We start from the raw sequence: 4444 nt of genomic DNA, 5'->3' as shown, positions 1-4444 counted from the left end.
TTTCTCTTAAATCGATTATAAATTTATAAAAAAAAACATTGAGATTTTTTATTTTTCAATGTTTTTATTAAATTTCAAAATTTAAGAAAATACCACTTAAATATATTTAAGAAATAAAATAAACAATAAAAAAATTACAGTATAAATTATTAGTAAATAGTATTTTTTTTACTTGTAGTAGTAAGACAAATAATTCTGTTGGCATTCAAACTATTTGAAAAAAAAATGCTCAACAGATGATAATGTAACCTTCAAGATGCAATTGATAAAGTCTTTTTTATTAAATACCGCATTCTTAATCCATCTCTAAAATCATGCAGATAGTCATCAACAGGGCCGACCCTGGGCCTAGGGCCCAGGGCTGAAGGGGGCCCAAAAAAAAATTTAGGCTTATATATATGTACGCATGTCACTTTTTTTGTTAATATAAAGAGTTATAAACTAAAGGGTAAATTACATAGAAGTCAAGAATTCAATTCTTTATTACAACTGTCTTATACTTGTTAAAAAAATTACAATTGTGTCCTATTCTTAAAATACTAAACTACTGTTGTCATCAATCAACGATATAACCCCTTAAAATAGGGGTAGTTTTTAAATTTAGAACTTAATAATAGTGTTAAAACATTAAATCAATGAAATAATCATATTTAAAAAAATTGCACAGATGCTTCAGTTTTCTTTCATGTTTTACTCATTTGTGAGAATGAAAATCATAATTGAAAATAAAACCGATCTTATATTCATATCATGAGTGAACACAATAACTCATCTTCATATTCACTTTCCAAATTCTTTTGGAGAATCATTTGTGAAAAAAAAATCAAAATTGGACATTCATATAATTGAATAAGTGAACATGAAAGTTGACAACAATTGATCTGATATTCTTAAGTAGCCAGTCCCAAACAACATCTTTTTCATATTCATTTTGGTTGCCTTTTCCGGATAATGTTAATGAAAATAATAGTTTATGTAGAACCCATTATATTCTCTGCCTTTTTAAAGTGTGATTTGTTGGGGAAAATCCATTGCAGTGCCAATAACAGTCTTTGTTCATACAAATCGGCAAAAAAAGCTTCGAAACAAGATTCGAGAATGAAACCATAGCAGATGACAAAACATTCAAGAGAAACCCAGAAAATTGAACAGTATCACTCCTGGATTCACAGGTTGCAATGAGGTTTAAGATGAAGCGGTCAATGTAGTTGATCCTTTCCGGAAAACCCAAAATCGGGAACAACAGCAAAATGAAAATGAAAAACAAAAAATGCAGAAAAAGGAAAGAAACAGCACAAGGGTAGTGGCTAAGTAAAATATAGGATTGAAATATGAATTTGTATTACAAAAGTTAATAATAAAATAATAAATGTCTGGTAGCTGCAATTTTGATAAAAGTGTAAATTAATGTATCTGAATCTGATATTTTTGAATTTAATAAACTAACATATGATAATAGAAAAAAGAAGAAGATAGAAGATTGTAAAAAAACATCAAAAGATGAGTTTCCGTGTAATTTCCTCTAAACTAAACAGGAGGGCCTATATCATTTTAAAAGCCCATTGATCAAATAAATGAAAAGGCCTACCCACTCTAGATTTTAATTAGTAAATTAAAAGCCTGCTCCTAATTCTTTCTTTCCAAGACTTTAATTGGTAAATTAAAAGGCCTATTCCTAATTATTTCTTTCCAAAACGTTTCCTGTTCCCACTGCATTTAAGAATCAGCGAATCTCTTTCTATTCAAACTCTTCATCACCACGGTTTCTCCTCTTTCTATTCCAACTCTTTCTTTCCGTTTCTGGCAACTAGTCACCTTCTTGCTTGAAATTCGTTCGTTCAATCCGTTCAAATCCGTTGAGGTATTTTAGTTTTTCTTCGTTTTTTTCCAGATTATATATTTGATTTATTTAGTTTTAATATATTATTGCTTTTTTAGTTTTAGTTTTGATTGTATTTTGTGAATCAAATTATAATTTGTGTCCTCTAATCTAAAATGTGATTTTGAACAAATTGATGATGAACTTTTGATGAACAATATTTTTTCCAGATTATATAATATAATATATATTGAGTATTTGAATTTTGATTTAGTTTTAATTATATTATTACTTTTAGATTTAGTTTTGATAGTATTTTTTTAATCAAATTGTAATTTGTGTCTAAAATGTGATTTTGATCGAATTGATGATGAACGAATTTGATGAACAATTTTTTTGATTGTATTTTTGAATCAATTTGTAATTTGTGTTCTGTATGAAAATATTAGTCTAAAATGTGATTTTTTTAATTTGTTTATTCTTTACCATTACATTAACTTAATTTTGATTTTGATTCATTCAGGTGCACTAGTTTTTTGTGTAACGGAACTTGGCTTCAAATTCCGTCTTCCTACTTCAAGAATTCAGAGTTGAAGTTTTCTAGGTGCAATTGTTCTTTTTATATTAGTTAGATATTATATTGGTTAATGAGATGTTGCCTAAAAAACATTTATCTGGAAGTGAGAAAAGAAAAAGAAAAAAACGAGAAGAAGAATTAGTGAAATCACAACAAGGGGCTCTAGATAAGTTTGTTTTTAAGAAGCCAGATTCTCATGAAAATTTGGATCAATCAATTGAAAATTTGGATGAAGCTAATGATCCAATTGATCCTAATGATGAAGTTAATTATCCAATTGATCCTAATGATGTGCCAACTGCATCTAATATTGAAAATTTATGCATTAATAATGAAGAGCAAATGCTTCCTCATTTGGATATATATGATCCTAGAAATTGGGAGGGTATGGACAACAATGTGAAAGATATTTTAGTTGAAAAGAGTCTTATAAGAGAAATGAATCTTAATTTTCCTATGGATAGTTTTTCTAGACATTTCTCATATTGCATATTATTCTAGAAAGTTGAGCAATGGTGAGATTAGTGATAGAAAGTGGTTAGTTTACTCCAAACATGTTGACAAAGTATATTGTTTTTGTTGTAAATTGTTCAAATCTGTTAGTAACATAAGTTTGTTAGCAAATGAGGGCTTAAATGATTGGAAACATATTAGCCAAAGACTTAAACAACATGAACTTAGTGTGGAGCATATGGCTAATATGATTACTTGGAATGATTTGAGAGTAAGATTAGATAAAAATCAAATAATCGATAAGCATTTGCAAGAAGAGATCATGAAAGAGAAAGACCGTTGGAGACAAGTTTTACATAGAATATTCTCAGTTGTGAAATGTCTTGCTAAACATAATCTTGCATTTCGAGGGTCCAATGAAAAATTATATCAAGATAACAATGGTAATTTTCTAGGATTGATTGAAATGATTGCTGAATTTGATATGATTATGCAAGACCATGTTAGACGCATTCAGGATCGAGAAATTCATTATCATTATCTTGGGCATAAGATTCAAAATGAATTTATTTCCCCTTTGTTAAAAAATGTTAGAAGTTCTATCATTAAGATCATTAAAGAGGCAAAATATTTTTCCATAATTCTTGACTGTACCCCTGTCACCTATAACAAATGACTCTTGTAATTCGATGTGTGAATATGTCCACAACCCAAATTAAAATTGAGGAGTTCTTTTTGGAGTTTTTAAAAGTGGATGATACATCAGGATTAGGACTTTTTAATGAACTGCAAGATGTTTTGAAATCTCTTGATCTTAATGTTGATAACGTAAGGGGTCAAGGTTATGATAATGGTTCTAATATGAAAGGAAAAAACCAAGGTGTCCAAAAGAGGTTTCTTAAAATAAATCCAAAAGCCTTATACATGCCTTGTGCTTGTCATAGTCTTAATCTTACTCTTGGTGATATGGCACATTCTTGTGTTAAAGCTATTTCTTTTTTTTTGTAGTTGTTCAACGTGTATATTCATTGTTTTTGGGGTCTACAAAGAGATGGAAAATTTTGCTTGATAATGTTCCTGGGTTAAATGTGAAATACTTGTCAAATACTCGTTGGGAGAGTAGAATTAACAGTGTTAAAGCTATTAGATTTCAATGTCCCCAAATAAAATTAGCTTTGTGGGAATTATATGATTCTTGTGAAAATGATGCAAAATCAAAGAGTGAAGCAGAAAGTTTGGCTAATGCACTCTCTAGTTATGAGTTTTTGCTTAGTATGGTGATTTGGTATGAAATTTTATTTGCTGTTAATGCGGTGAGCAAGAAATTGCAATCTAAGTCTATGTGCATAGACACTACCATACAACAAATAGAGGGAGTGATATCGTACTTCAAAAAGTATAGAAGTGAAGGGTTTACAAATACTATTAACATTGCTAAAAATCTTGCACTTGAAATGGATGTAGAGCCTACCTTTCCCACCAAGCGTCGTGTAATTAGGAAAAAAACAATTTGGGGAGAATAATGAGAATAAAGTAGTTAAATCGCCTGAAGAGTCATTTAGAATTGATTATTTTGTTGTTGTGGTGGATATGGC

The 4444-nt window shown here is 29.4% G+C and overlaps 1 pseudogene; it reads left to right on the top strand.

Annotated features, from left to right (window-relative positions):
* The first annotated feature begins 2471 nt into the window (after positions 1-2471).
* Positions 2472-3525, top strand: LOC136222635 (uncharacterized; annotated as a pseudogene).
* The last annotated feature ends 919 nt before the right edge of the window (positions 3526-4444 follow it).

The sequence above is a fragment of the Euphorbia lathyris genome, chromosome 3 (genome assembly GCF_963576675.1).
Source record: "Euphorbia lathyris chromosome 3, ddEupLath1.1, whole genome shotgun sequence".
NCBI classification, from domain to species: Eukaryota; Viridiplantae; Streptophyta; class Magnoliopsida; order Malpighiales; family Euphorbiaceae; genus Euphorbia; species Euphorbia lathyris.
The sequence above is the reverse complement of the archived record's forward strand: the minus strand, read 5'-3'. Positions and strand labels throughout refer to the sequence as shown.